The sequence below is a fragment of the Ammodytes marinus genome (assembly GCF_949987685.1).
Source record: "Ammodytes marinus genome assembly, chromosome: 10".
NCBI classification, from domain to species: Eukaryota; Metazoa; Chordata; class Actinopteri; order Uranoscopiformes; family Ammodytidae; genus Ammodytes; species Ammodytes marinus.
Genome location: NC_137214.1, coordinates 19,841,871 through 19,858,831, shown reverse-complemented (window position 1 = coordinate 19,858,831; position 16,961 = coordinate 19,841,871).

The window sequence follows — 16,961 nt, the reverse complement described above, 5'->3', positions numbered from 1 at the left end:
GCTTTGGAGGTTGTCTCTGCTGGTCACTTTAAAACTTTAACAGATCACGTCAAATGCAGTTACAGTAAACATTTAGAAAAGTTTTGAAGAGGTTGAAGAAAAAAAACTTCAATTTGCAAAGCAATTTGTGTTCACTGGAAAAATGAAGTAAGGAAGTTGGCCTTACTTTTACTGTATATGGGCCCGGGAAAATCACAGGTTGGGGAGACAAATGGACATAGACCTTGAAACTAGTGACCAGGGTTCATGTGCTTTCTTATGCCTAAGGTCAGTGTTGATTTCTGTGATATCAAAAAAGGACTACCCTTTCCCTAACATAAACTATTGAGCACATTTGTTGAATTAGGGTTAGGATTAGACTGCACAGCTAAATTCAATTCCTGTTTTACACAACACATTATTATATACAACACCAACAAACAATGTCTTATAATCTCAGTCATTGAAATCACTTTGTCTCCTTGTAATGTTAATCCATTCTAAACAGGGCAATGTTACATGCTACATAATAGTGCATCTCTTGAATGGCATGCAGCGATTATACCTTAATTGGAGAGGGGAAAATAAAGAAAAAAAATGCTGTCTCATTATCTTATCTTCCCTTTTGATGCAAACAAAATGAATCACTGCTGTATAAATATACAAACAAGACACAGATGAATAGTAAGGGGGTGTTAGAGCCTGATCAGCTTGAGAACCAGTATACTGATGATAAAAAGATGGATCAGCTGTTGCTGGTAGCAAGCAGCTAACTACCCATCTGAAAATAAAATGCTCTTTGACTAATAACATTCAGTTGACTATAACTATGGTGTTTCTTTCATGTGCATATAGTACAGACATTGGCATGCAACAACGTGTAATGAGTAGAAAGCAGCAAGGGATTTCATTTGATAGTTTTTCAAACTCAGGATATTTATTTGCCACATTCTCCAGCAACAGATCATTAATGGTCAGCAGCTACTCGTGTCCCTCTTTAATCTTAAGAAAGCTCAAATTATTAAGACTGTAGCTACTGTCATTTTAAAATTGCACTCCTCCAAATTGTGAATTCGATCGAAAGACAGAGGAATGAAAAAAGGAAGAAAGTAAACAGAAAATACCTTCTACATTTGACCAGAAGCTGGGTGAAATGACTCATTATTTTTAGCGTCTTTCTCACGCTCCTCTCTCTTCATTTGGTCTTCTGCTGCAGGGAAGCAAATTCACCAGATGTCCCATTCAATATATAAAAATGACAAGGTTTTACGAGAAGAGCAGCACGATTCCAAACGCATCACTTTTTTTCTGGCAAACGTAGCGAAATCTCATCTAGTATGGACAAATGTTCAGTTATGGAGCATGCCAGGAGGCTGACATAATTGTTTTGCCTTTTTTTATTATTCTTCATTCTTTAATGATAAATGACTGCAAGTCAGGACCGACAAAAAAAAACCTTGTCATCGTTTCCTTAGAGCCAGTCTCAGGTTGACACCTTGACCCTTATCATAAAACATACAAGCTGATTCTGCAAGAATGGAAAAATATAACTTTGTCGAGCCATTAGGAGTGAAGATTGAGGAGCTGACGCACTACACCAAGAGAAAGATATTTTACGGGCTGCTTTGTTTGGCCATTATCACAATCGACTTGAAAATGCGTTGTGTAGAAGACCCTTCATCACCTTCAATTATCTCTTAAGTACAGCACACAATTGCCTTAATTACAGTATAGGGCTGTTAACATACATCATACATCTCCTCACTCAATTTACTTGAATAGCACAATCCAGTCTATGAAGTTATTTTTGTTCATTACAAACCTGATATATGCAACAACTGAAGTGCATGCCCTGTTTTACCATTGTTTTGGATTATGTTGGTGCCACTTTCCACAGTGGTATTTAATTTTAGAAACGTCTAAATTCTTGGAGGCGCTCAATACTATTTGTAAAAAGATTAATATTTAATGTATGTATGTAATTTTTCTAGGGGTTTAGGGAAAGGCCACACATGAACATTAGCTGGCTTATGTTGCCCTAACAACTTTGCACATTAACACCCCATGGTACCTTTCTGTATTCTATTAAAATGCTTTCTTTTTACAATTACATATGTCATTCTGCCACAATTGACATCAGTACAGCATTGCACTTCGACTTGCACTGCCCTTGGCAAATCCACATTGATTTGTGTCTTTCTGCTAACTTTGTATGCGATTGAGGAATACATATATGATCAAGTCTGGTATATCAAGGTGCGTTACTTTTATACATAATTCAGCAAACATTACATAGGGGTTGACTTCATAATCACTTATTTTTCAGTGCTTCAGTTCATATGGATGATGGATAAACCTAGGACTCTCACAGAGGTTTTTGGATGATTGAAATAGCCCAATGGATGTTCCATTGCCCCTGACAGCGTATTGATTAGGGCTTAACCACAGGAACACAGTCAGTCCCCCACCCACGACCCCCACTTTGTTATTCATTTGTGAAAAGGGTGCCGAATGAGAAAACCAAGGCTCATTTGGTTGGCTCAATCAATAGTGAATACAAATCTGAGGGCATTGGAGGGTTTAGCTTAAAACGATAGACTCCACCAGCCACACAGAGATGGTACAAGGTTCATTTAACATAATCAATACAATTATGTATATCCAGTGACCTCCTGCAAAGTTGTGTGTTCATTACATTTAAGATTACGGTTTAATAAATGCGGAACATCAGTTCTTCAAAGTTCTTTGTTTGTATTTCAGGCTCAATCAAATAGCTGAATAGTGCTGATTGATGGTCAGTAAACATGCTAGTCAATTCACAGGATAATAACTTGGTTTGTGCTCACAAGGACTTGTGCTTTTGCAACATACAGTATATCCTAGCCTTCACTAGGCAACACACTGGTTCACTTATATACACATGTTAAAAACATAAACATAGGAGGGAGATAGCAACTGGGAATCAAATTATGAGCATTTGGGCTATATGGATTTAAAATGACAGCCAGCTGTAGAACAAACAATTGAATCAGAATAGAATACAAAAGCAAAAAGAAAGAAAAAATAAATATGTTTTCAAAGATGAGATATCTTTATTATTAAGGATGAAAGAGTTTTAGAAGATAGCCTACCGAAAAGTCTCTGAAGTCAAAACATCACCACAGTGTCAAAATATATTCTCACAAATCCTTTCTTTTTGTTCTACTTCCAGCTTTTGCCTCATCGACATGCAAAATGAAACATGGATTGCAGGCATCAGCTGGCTTCCACAAACACAAGGGGCCTATCAGAGAGAAAGGGCCAGTTGGTGGTTAACAAGCATCTGACAACTGTTGTGCTTGAGAAAAGGGCCACAGCCAGATTCGAAACCCAAACAGATCTAGTTTTGGAGTTCTCTTCTTGAGAAAATGAAAAAAAAAATTACATTGTTGGACATGAATCTATTCCCAGTGGAAAATGAAAGGTAAGGATAAAGTGCACCTGGAGAGTTGGAGAGGCAACTGACAGGAAAGTGACTGAGAGTCGCAATTATATTGGTTTTATTTTCAGGGGAGCTATGGAAGAAAATAGACTCCCTTTGATTTTGGCAAGAATGAGAGGGGGGGTACAGAACAAAGAAGAGGGAGAAGTACACATTTTTGGAATTTACATATCCAAAATGTAATTGCGACGGTATCTCTTCTCAAAAATTTGTTCAGGTGACACAAATAATTGCATAAACTAAACATGCTATACTGCAGTCACAGTTTGGACTTAAGCTGAAGGAATTAGTTGGAGATCAATAACTTGTGTTTTCAGACTTGTTGTTCTTAAACCTGATGAAGCTTTACAGATACCTTATCACTGACATCCCACACTGTAACCAAAATGTCAGCGTCAGACTACAGAGGGTGTGACTTTATTCCTCCATTTATTGAATCTCTGTGTATTGAAGGTCTGTCACCGCCGGACCTTAAATGTCAGACATGCAGGACGAGGAACAATGGTGAGATTTTCTTTGTCTCCTATTGAAAAAATGTCAGTGCCTACTCTATTACAGACGGGAGCTGCAAATTGGGCATTGTAAGTTTTCTATTCAAAATGTTGGTCTAGAAAATGAAATAGATGAAGGAATAATTGGCCACTTTCAGTGTGACAGTCGGATTAGCAGAGAATGTGAAGCAAATAACTAAGATTGCCTCTGCTCTTAGCTCACATGTGGAGCTGCGTGGGCGGGCGATGAGATGTGCTATTACAGTTTCTTTTTTTCGATCACTAAACCTCAGTGGGCACAACTGGAGCAACATGTGCAAAACTCTAACAACACTATGCACAGCAGCAGTTCATGTGGACCAATCTCTTGCTCGTTTTTCATTGCTTGAACACAATTTTTAAAACTCTACTGATTGACCATGTTGTGAATCATGGTATCTCATTGAGAGAGGCAGGGTTGAGGGTGTATCCCAATCTGCAAACATCTTCAGTTGCATCCGTAATACACATTTTCCAGGAAACAAACAGGTGAGAGTTGCATCTTTATAGTAGATGACACCATTACATGAATTGATTTCTGTATTACAATTATAGAATATTTATATTTATATATATCACAGATAAATATTAAATTTGGAAATGTTACAACAAATGTTTTTCTAAAAAACTGGTATGTTATACAGTTTTTGCCAACTGCTTTAAACACTAAAAGTGAATGCGATGACCAAAGCATCACAACCTTTGACTTTTGTAACCATGCCCTAAAAAAAGCGCCAACCCTACAAACACAATATATGCTTTGCACTGTGTTTGAAATTCTGCAACGCATTCTTGCAAAACACTACACACTGTTTTTTTTCTACACAAGACACATTGTTCAAAAAGGAAATCTCCTGCAATCATTGGGAAAACACATCTATTTAAAATACAAAACACAACTAAATATGGAAAAACACACAGACTAGCACACACACAAAAAAAATTGAATACAGATCAGTCTGAGGCAGTGAGAGTCAGGGGAAGAGGACCTCCCCCCCAAGTCTCTTGCCCTTGAGGACAAAACATCTCAAATGTTGCACTGGACCTTCTTTATGACTTCACTGTCAAAGGTCAGTATAGTAGATTCCCTGGGGATATAACGACGTGACATAAGCCTGTTGAGATGGAACATGACCTGCAGGTTGGTGGAACGAGAGGGAGGGAGAAAACGGGTTCACGTAGAGAGTGATCCGTGATGCTCTGACACACACGGTCATACACTCTTATGTAAGGTTAAAGCAAATGTCAAGATGTGGCAGTGCAGTATGTATGCGTGTGCTTAGCTTCGCAGCTCCTGGTGTTCAAAATGTAATACATTAAGGATGCTCTCGTCACTTTCGTCACACCTGAAGCTTTGGGTATGCTTGGTGAAACTTGAAAGCTGCTGTCCACAGAGGTCTTTCTTCATTGCTACATAATTACCAACCCCCGTTTTCCCATCCTTATTTTATCAATATGGTTTCTTAACTACATAATTCAAGGCACTATAGCAGGCCCACCTTTAGTTTTCAAATCATCATCACATAAAAACAACATGGATAGACTCAATATTTGATTAAAAAACACAAATGATTTAAGTATCCAAAAGTCCAGATGTGACAGCCAACACACACAACTACTGGCTCAATGTTTCATATTGCCATCATCATGCACAGTAGGAACATACATGAAAAGCTCACAATAATGCATTTTTAGTGAAGGCCTGCATCCCTCTGAACCTTCTCAAAGGTGCACAGATGCTGCATCATTGTGACAAGCCGCCCACCCACCCACAGCATGTTTCTCTGTGTCGTGCATGGGGGGCTGGCTATATCAACAAAGACAGATGGGGTACAGTCGGTGTACCTGTAGTAATGAGTCTTACTCTAAACCCTAAACAAATGGGCATTTTGAACAGGGATTAAGTGTTTGGACCTAAAAAAAACACGTTGACTACAGACACAACAAACACATCCTCAGTTGCTTGGTGTCTGTTCTCCAGACAGTTTGTCACTGCCACTGACAAGGAACAGTCAGAGTGCTGTCCGCAAACTGTAACCACATTAAAACGCCGGTCAGGAAGGATTCTCTCCCCATAATTGAATTGATTCTATGTGTGGGCCGGCTGCTGCTCTGACTTCACTATCTCTCTGTCTGCACATCTTTGTCATTAGGTCTTTATTTCTCTCATGTTTATCTTGCTTGTGTCTGTTATGTCACCGCCTCCTCCCTTTTAACATTTAGTGGTGCTTTATTGCTCTAACAGCCACACTTAATACTTCCTGCCAGAAGGAAACACATAGAACAAGGTTCATTCAACAGAAACGTCAAATCTATGTAAAACAAATGAAAACAAAAGAATAATCAAATATATCAGATCAGCTCATTAATTATCTTAAAATGACGCACACTTTATAATACTGCCAACCGTTTTCATTAGTTTGGAAGGACATTTTGGTGGTACACAATGTATAACAATTAATATTTTGCTTTTTCTATATATATTAACGTTTTATTTCTCAGTGTGGAGAAGCACAACACTATTAGAGATGTCATAACACATTTTGCAGGATCCAACTCTTATATCTGAGAGTACTTTTTTTTGGATAGTTTTTCTTATGCCGTTAAACTCTATATATTAGTCAGTTAAAAAAACGATTTGGTACATTCGTGCTTGGCACAGCACCTCTTTGTGCTTTGTAAAAAGTTATTTCTAGGAAGACTATGTTTCTTTAAGGATATGTATTCTCCAGGTTTGATCGTCTCCATCAACACACTGCAGTAATCACTGCCTGTGGGGATGAATAGCATCCCACTGAGTCATATGCAAAACATGCTGCCCAAGCAAAGTGAAGCTCAACTCCATAACCGTCACACTAAGGGGCACTTTACACGACAACACGAAACGGTGCAAACGCGGAAAAATTCCCGTGGTTGCACTATATCATTTACAGGAAAACAGCAAACGCAGGCATGAAACCGCAGGTTTTTGAGATCACCTCCCAGGGAGGATTTTTTGGAAAACTTAACGGTTTTGGTTTCCTGTAAACACCGAAACCATTTCCCCTGATAACGCTGAGCTCATGGCTCCACCCTCACACATGCGTAGTCTATAACATTTGCTGTCAAAATACCCACAACACAAGCGAGTTATAAAGTTAGAAGACAACATGAACGGTGTCTCCACGGCACCATCACTGTGATCAGCGGAGAGTGACGTGCAGGGCTAAAATATAGCCTAACACTCGCCAATTTAGTCTAAGCGATTAGTAAGTTATTGAGACCACCGGCCACTTTGTCTGGGGAAAGATTTGTGCTCTGCCGGTTTTTCTAGCCAAATAAACGTGTGTAGCTTCTATGCCAGGGCAGGGACACGGCTCTCTCTACATTAAAAAACACTATCCATAGTTCAACGCGCAGCGGTTAAGTTACTGTTCAACAAAAGGAGCATTAAGGCTACGGCTTCACAGTAAAAGCATTTCACTGGCTAAACATTAATAGCATTTCACTGGACACACGTGAGTTGACTTTTATTTTGAAGTACGCCTAACAGGAACGTATCCGCTCACGAAGCCCCTTCACTATCAGCAAGTCTTCTGTTTTTACGAGTTCAATGCGGTGAAATAAGAGGACAGAAAGCTTGTATTTTACAATATTTGTAACCCCAAGCTTACACCAACCACTTTATGAACGTTAGTGGCATTAATTTTCGGTTACAGTAAGGTTTTATGCATCAAATTGTACCGGAAGAGCTATCTACTAGGCTGTGTCACCGCTGACTATTGGCTTGGCATGGCTGCTACACTGCTACTACAGCGATTTCGGCCCGTTTCCTCTGAAAACATGTGTACGGGTGAAGATGTCAGATAAATTGTGTCTGAACGGGGGTTTTTTTTAAACCAAAAACTGGAAAACTGTCACGTTTTCACAGTGTAAAGTGTCCCTAAAACTGACGTTGAGTCATATGTATTGTTGTGCCATTATATATTGTTCATTCATATGCTTGTCACTTTCGGTGTGCACACATGCTTTTATTAACACCATATGAGAATGTGTATGTTTATATTTTCAAACACATGCCAGTCTGCGCTTCAGTGTTGCTACTTGCACTGAGCTTATTTTTTTCTCTTAAGTTGTACTCTGGAACACAATAACCAATAGCTTTTATTTAGTGAGTGTCTGCTCTAGGCTGGCCTATGGATTACAGCTTCACGTCGACTGTCAGTGAAAGACAGAAAAAGACAAAGAAGTCTAACTACATAATTGTTTATTGCACAGAGCAGATGCTTCAGTGTTTGATGTGGCCACATACTGTAAGCCAGGGGTGTCCAAACTTTTTTCACTGAGGGCCACATTCAGAAAAATCTACGAAGGGCCAGGCCACTTTGCAAAAATAACACATTTATCAGGACATGTAGCTGTTCTGATGTTTAGTTTCATAGTGTCTTTGTAAATTGTAATCCTTCTTCATGGCAACACTTTCCTTGCACATTAAACAGACACATTACTCCTCTTGTTTATATGCCAATGATACACCCAGTGTTTTCTGCCTTTGCGTCCAATGTCCAGCAGGGTGAAAATAGTATCCAGCCGAGGTCCTGACCCTCGTAGGAGGGTCCGGGGGTATGCCCCCCCGGGAGATTTTTTAAAGTTTTTAAAGTGAAATGCATGAATCTGGTGCACTTTGAGAGGGAAATTAAGAGGCTAAATCTGAAGAATTTTGTATGAAAAAAATGGAGACACTGTGTCAGATGAATTAGAAGCTATTGGAGAAGGACACATAGATTTTCCATATTAATATTAATTTAAAATAAAATATTATGCAGGGTCCTCTGGGATGGGCTTGGTGCTCTTTTTCTTTTATGGGACATATTTCTCTGTAATATAATGAGTGCATTTAAATTATTTAAAAATTAAAAGCACCATATTACATTATATTTTTAAAATGTGCCACGGGCCAATCAATCAGTGTTTGACACCCCTGCACTAGTGGGTTACTAAGAAATGCAAAAAAAAAAAAAATATATATTTTTTTTTAAAGGGCCATATTACATTATATTTTTAAAATCGGCCGCGGGCCAATAAAAAGCGGGCCGCGGGCCAACCCCTGCTGTAAGCCATTGTGTCTGAGCATAAATGACGTCCAATTGCTTTGTAAAAGCATTTTACTAAAACTACAAATTCCCAGCATATAATAAAAACCTGTACATGGTAAGAGAGAAACACACAGAACATAGTCGAAAATGAATGTGCTCTTAAAGCTCCTCTTGTCATGTCAAGTACATGTTCATTCAGTAGCCCAATATCACAAATAACTAACTAGAAAAGACACATGTAATATATCGTAGTAGTACTCTATATTAACAATTTTTGTTGTATTTATTTATTATATTCCTTCTCTCAATAAATTATACTATTGCACTTTTATTTTTACTGTTGATACTTTAAGTGCATTTTTGAATGCATGCTTCACTTAATATTACTTAATGAAATAAATTATCTTTCTCTCTCACACACTCATATCTGGCATGTGTACATGGCAGTATTGTATATTAGCTTTCGCAGAGGCTTTGTCTTTTCAAGAGTTCTTTGTGAGGAATTTTTCTTTTAACCTGCAAATCCCATAAATGTTCCTCAAGATTAATGGTCCTATAAGCTTAAAGACATGAGTTAAGGCATGGCCATGCATTTGGAAACTTTCGTAGAAGATGTGCATTCATTTATTTTTCTTTCCATTTGGAGGCCTTTGACTACACTGTCAGGGACTTTTTCCTAATGTACCAACTCATCTTTGGAGACAGTGAATGATTACACAGCTATCATTTATTACCTTACATCACCATTCAGCTTTCACTGGTGAAAAGCTTCAGAAAGATACTATGATATATTCCCCACAAAACATATCTAAAGCCAGAATACATTTCTTGAGTCTTAAATCTTCAGCAAGTTAATTCCACATTCAACCTTTGGTAAATGTATTGCTCCATACCATTTGTTTTGTGTTTTGGTTCAGAATAACTGCTTACTTTCACAGTTTGGACAGTGTCTGGTGTGCCATTGCAAGAGTCACAGAGGAATTGTGTGACTGCAAATGAGGACTAACAGCTAAAGCCAATTTACATAGAAGTACCTCCCAGTCTGCTCTGATCGTTTTGTTTTTCTTCTTGACCGGGGACTTAACTCAATGCAGAAGTGTGACAATACAAATGTGCATCTTTTAAAGAGGCTCAGGAGATTATGTTTATTTTGAATGGTGGCAGAATGAAAGCATTTTCAAAATGTAATGGGAGGTATACTGTATATTTCAATGCATTAATTCCCTGTGTGCAAGAGATTCCGCTCCTGGATCTGATATGTAAGTGTTTTGGCTGGAAGTCTAGTTTGAAGAGAGCCTCGCCAATGGGGCCACTAAAATGAGCTAACACCATTTGCATTTGAATGACCTCCTGACCTTTCATCCTATAGATCCTTTCTGTCACATGATTTGCTGCACTGCAGCTAATGCATTGAGGGGAAAAGATCATGAGTATGTTGATTTGTGTGTGTAGGCCTACTATATTATGTGCAATGAACAGATCTGCCTGCGAGCGCATAAGCTCACTCCCCTGCTCTGATTTATGCGCCAACTGGGAATCGAAGCCTATTTTTTTGCCTGCATGTGCTATGAGTCTATTTTATTTCCAAAATAAATATTCCATAACAAAGTAGCCAATAAACTTTACTACTTTAAGAAGCTAAAAATTGATTTATTGAACATTTTTCTAATTATTATTACTGAATGAATTTCTGTGTGTACTTATGAAAAAAAATGCGAGCTAAGTAGCCCAATGTCTTAAAGTGCTGACCATTATACTGTCTCATGTCAGTTAAATACTGACACAAGCTGCTTTCATGCTACTTAAAGGTGCCACACGGAACTTTTAAATATTTCTGAAACAGTCTAATGTTTACCCTGATGATCATAATTTACCTGTAACAGCGAATGAGACCATCAGTGCAAAGAATGCTATTTTTATATAGCTGTTCATAATGCCTTTGTCATGGGTTCGCTCACCCAAGAACAACAGCTGGCGTAGTAGGAACACTACTGGTTTTGTCCAAAGGGGGTGCAAGAATGAATTAAAACTGAAAGTTCCTCGGGGCACCTTTAAGGTTTTTTGGAAATCTTGAACATCAGAAATCTTTCCCAGATCTGACTGGTGCCTCTGCTACAAAAGCTGTGCAATTGTTCAGCCTAAATGCCACACATGTATTTGTTTTTTCTCAAATGTTGCTGCCTGTCTATATTTCTTACAACAGAGTTAATTGATAACTTTTAAATATCGAATTTATCAATGAAAAATATCAATACAGTCAATGAAAGATAATTTATACAATGCAACTAACGGGCATGGAATTGATCAAAACAGTGAGACTGTTCCTCCTGACAAAGCTGAGATGGTGTGTCATGCTCCTTCTATTCATCCCAACCGAGTACTTCTGCTAAGGAGAAGCCCGTTATGTACTTCATCTTTACAAGTTTCTTCTTTTGGAACTGCTGACTTCATCCCCCTGAGTGCGTTCAAGTCGACAACATTTCACTTAAAAGACGAATCGGAGAGAGAGACAGACAGAGAGAGAGAGAGAGAGAGAGAGAGAGAGAGAGAGAGAGAGAGAGAGAGAGAGAGAGAGAGAGAGAGAGAGAGAGAGAGAGAGAGAGGAATCCTCTGGCTAAATTAAGACTTTATTGGCGTTTTAAATCAACGGTCCAACGCTGGGGGCTGTTATCACAAAGACAGTACACATTAGGATTATCAACGTCTCTTGAATTTTTGAATTAGCCTTTATTTGAACTGTCACATAGCAACATAAATAAGTCATACACATTTGAGCTCCCTGAAAGAGAAGCTTTTTATGTTATTTTAATACATGAAAATAACCATTTTGTTCTGTCAAAATAAATACTGAAGAGTTCTATAAAAGTAATTTTTCTTCTTCTCCTTTTGACTGTCTGTGGGAGATTTATTTACACATTCATGCTGTAAAATGCAAATATAAATGAATAAATAAAAAAAATAAAGAGATGAAAGGGATACAGAGCAGGAATGACATGGAACACAACTCAGGAAGTCGCACAAAAAGGCAGCCGTTGTTGAAATTCTGCTTTTTGCTCCACATATTTATATTTGTATTCATTCTGTGTTTGATGGTACAGGTCTAAATTTGCCGATCAAGTTAATCCAAGAAATAATCCTCTCAATTGGAGGTTATCAAACAATTACTTGAAACCTTTGACTGGAATTGACTGGATTGATCTGGAAATGTAGTTTATTCTGCACTTCTCTGCAAATAAAATGTACAACAAAGTAGAACTAATGCCTCGTTTCCACCGACTAGAGCGGGTCGGGTCGGATTGGTTCGGTCCGGTTATTTTCAGGCTTTCCATTTGCCAAAAGTTGGGTAGGGTACGGATATAAGCGCCCAACTGCTCTAAGCCGCTCATATTTTCGGTACTCCTCCGTTGGGGTACCAGCCGCCTGAAAGGGTGGCGAAAAGGCGGAGCTAAGCACTGCTGTCTGTTGATTGGTCAAAAGAATAATTTCCGCCGTCTGTACGTAGTCACCTCGACAAGAGTGAAGAGAGACTCGTGTTTTGGCGAAAAATGTGAGCTCAGCACTGTTTAATAATGTGTTGTTTTCCCTCGTCATTAAATTAATCGGTGGGATACATTGTGGCCCACTGCAACGATTTCACGTAGCTGCCGCAGCCAGCGCTGTTCACTCTGTCTCTATCAATTGCACCGATCCGTCTCTGTGCATTTACCGGTGTAATACGCTCACAACAACACGGGGGGAATAAATAAAGAAGCGGCCGGTTTGGCCAAGCAAAAACGAGAGACTGCTGGCTTGACCACAGTTGTTCCACAGTCCGATAGTTTGACCCAGATTCTGGCAGCGGCTATCGCAGTCCAGCCTAAACCCCGCCCTACCAGTAAGGGTAGGGTCGGCGGTGGAAACAACACCGAGATTCTAAAAAGTGAGCTTTCCCGCTCTGAGCCGCTCCGACCCGACCCGCCCTACTCGGTGGAAACGAGGGATTACACAGCGGCTGCATCTGAGAGACTGGCAATGCAAATGCAGCTGACATTGAAGATGGCAGGTAAGATGTTTCATTTGGCAAATAAGAAAAAAGGCAAAGAGGCTGTGCTGAGAACTTCTGTACCAAATATTACCTGTTTGATTACATGAAGTGTATAATTCAGCATTTTAAATAAAAAAGTCAAAGCTATATGTCCGCAAATATATGAAACCAGAAACTTGCTGATTATTCTGGATAAATTGTTTGTTTTGAACAGTTGAACCATCGACCACAGGAATACTGTATTTGACCTCCCAACAAACTGATGTTAATCTGAAAAAGAATTCAACATACATACTGTTTCATCGGATATTAAGGAGGCAAAAGGCATTTTAAAGGCTACACATTTTGCTTATGTTAAAGAGGAAAAGAATGGATGTATTCTTTAATAGAATAAAAAAAACTTTAATAATCGCCCATCCGCCTTGATTATTTAACAATGCAAATCCTCAACCAAACACAATGTCAGCAGTTGACTTACATAGTGTGTTCAGTTGAGCTGTATTAATGGCAGTGCTGGTTTCCGGCTGTAAGACATTTGGTTTTACATCTGACAGGCTTCCCAAAGTCACATTCGTGCTCTGATAAAACATCTTTCCGTTTCTGTTTTTAAATGTGTTCTGCTTTATACTATACACAGTAATATTCTGCTAACAATGTTGCAAAGCAGCGTGATGATGTGCATGTACTCTGTGCTAAATTAGCAAAACAAAACATTTCTGTCTCAAACCGTAGTTCCTGTTTGCATAGGTTAAAATGACACATTTTCACTGTCTCTATATCTATTTATTTGCCTGTAAAGAACTAGGATGATTTTGGAAAGCCAACCACATGAGAGTTTGCTGCGGTCTCCAAGGAACACTGGCAAATATTTAAATGTTGTTCTCTTTGGGTTAACCACAGCTCAATGAGCTTTTAGCGCTTGACTATCTTAGACAGTTCCGAACTGAAGCGTGCTCAGATGTTCTTTTTTTTCGTTTTTATTCTATCTTGTGATGTGCATTGGTGCATCTCCAAAAATGGCCTTGATTACACTTTTGGTCTCATTAATTTTCTTGAGGCTAGGCATGACTAAGTTTCCTAATTTTAGACTGTAAAGGAGCATCCCACGCAGCATGCACACACGCACGCACACACACACACACACCTTCGCAGAAGAATGGACATTCACACTGCCTTACATTTAGCTTCCACAGATACCATGGAAACTGCAGCTAGGGAAGTGGGTGGCAATTGAACACCAAGGTAAAGCAACAACAAAAAAAGCAATATATAGAAAAGGAAATGCATGACACTCAACCTCAATCCACAAAGTCTGCTTCCCTTTATACTTATGGAAAACAACAAACAAATGTTTGTTTGAAAAGAGAATTGTGGGTTTTAAGATACTGGAAAACATGAATGTGCTTATACAAAACGTTGGAATATATAACCTCTAGGACTGAAAAGGGCTCTGTTGAACTGTGAGTTTGGTTTATATTCTGCAGTATTTGTTCTGAGCCTTTTGTTTGCCTCGCTCTGCAGTGAGAGTGCATACGGGGTGAGGATAGCAGAGTCAATGACAAGAATGTTTTTTTTCAGAAAACTACACCATTATCATGTACAATTAACGTTGCTATAAACCAAGAAAAAGTTAACAATCTGAGTCTTTTTTAAGTGGACTCATTTGAAAAATGAAAATAGCCTCTGGGATGAGGTTTTAAGCTTTGAGTCATTCGCAGAGGAAGAAAAAAAATGAAACATTTCCAATTAGAATAAAAAAAAAAAAATCATTACTGACTCATTTCAAGCTCCATTTACATGATGTTGGAAATCTGAAATCATTAAAACGACACTTTTAGTGAGACATGGTGATCAGGCAAACATCCATCAATTCCATTTTAACCAATCTAAGTTGAGATAAAACAAGAATATTCCTCATATTTCCTTTCTCTGTTCACCTCTAATTGTGTAGGTCTTACAGTTAGTTGACAGCAACATTCTATGGCTTGAAATGTGGATATTTATTTTAAAAACATTTTTAAGATATTTTTTGGGGCATTTTTATGCTTTATTGATAGTGCAGAGAGACAGAGGTGAAATGGGGCAGAGAGGGGAGTGACATGCACAGAACGACCGCGGGTGGGAATCGAACCCGGGTCTGCTGCTGGGCCCGGTCCGGGAGGGGGACGCCTTACCAACTGAGCTAAAGGTGCCCCCAAAATGTGGATATTTCTAATGTTAAATAATTAAAAGCACTGGATTTTGATGAACTGAACTATAGTAAAGTGTGGACATGTCTGAATTGTAATGTGTGAGGCTCATATTTATGTATCTGGAGTAACTTGAGGGATGGTGTCATTTATGAAGTTTCAGATTGGATACATCCTCTAACTAGGTCAATGGACTTGTCTCTGTGGGGATTTGTGATTACCGTGCCTGCAGAGTGTTTTTTGGGTCTTTTTCTTTGTGCCAGTAAATCAGTGTTCCAAGTGTTTTCATCTGATTAACTGATTTGAGAGGGGTTTTTGTTCATTTTTATGCAACACTTTTTACAATGTGTTCCTGGTACCCGATTTGGCTTCTGAAATGTTCACTGTTTGTCCATATATCTCAGATTCATCCGTATCTGAAAAACATGTATTTCTAAAATGTATTATTGTTTTAACAAAGAGAAAAAAAGCCTTGTTTACGATAAATCATTAATAATGCATTAGGTCCTCAAGTTTATCTATGAAATAAAATTCACTCAATATTATAACTGATCTTTTTCAGCTGCATCAAGCTAACCACCGTGTCAGCAACCAGTAGCACATCTAGCCGACTCAGAGAGACATTATCTTTTCATTTAAGCCGTGTGTCTCTCCATCACAGCAGGTAGCGTATAGGAAGTTTATTATAGCCTGTGTTGATGACTTGTTTTGTAGTGAGATTCCACTTTTGCGGGCCAGTGAGTATAGCCTTTTGAAGCCTTTTTGAATAAAGTCGTTAGCTGTAAGCCACAGTTAGGCACAGAGAGGAATGGCTGCGAGGGGGAATAACAGGACATGAGCGGTATAGGTTATGGCTACAGGTAAACAGTCGGCTATAGTGTTCTCAGTTTCAATGGGTATAAACAAATGAAAACATTTCTGGTACATTCTTTAACATGGCCTCCGAGCTGAGCAGAGCTGAGACGGAGGGATTCAATGGTGTGTGTCAGGTCGAGTGGGAGCAACAATGCGTGGGATGATGTGAAAAGGGCGTCTCATACATGAGGACACGCACACACGCACACATGCACACACACACACACACACACACACACACGCACACACACGCACACACACACACACACACACACACACACACACACACACACACACACACACACACACACACACACACACACACACACACACACACACACACACACACACACACACACACACACACAAACTCATTTCAATGGAAACACACGTACAGATGCACACAGACTGAAGAACCTGCAAACGCAACACAGGTGTGTGCGTTTGCCACACACCATGAATGTATTGCCACCAACATCATCACAATGGCTGTTGAATCATTCATAAGCATATTTCACGCGTTGTGGTCCTCTAACATCCTATTGACTGGAAAACAATGATTCAGATGGGATGATGACCACAGAGTGTGAGCTAGCAGCCTCTATAATAAATGCAATTATCAGTGATTTAGTGCAAACCTCAACCACATTTTACCTTCCATCTCAGTGTGGGTTTATAAGAGCTGGGAGACGTTCAAGTTCTACAGCTTTGTCTCTGTCTTTGTCGTGATTTTTCGACATGTGATGTTTGGCAAATACATATTGTTCTCAGCTCTGCCTCTTTTCATGAATAACACTTGTGTTTATAAGCTCACTTTTGCCTACCTAT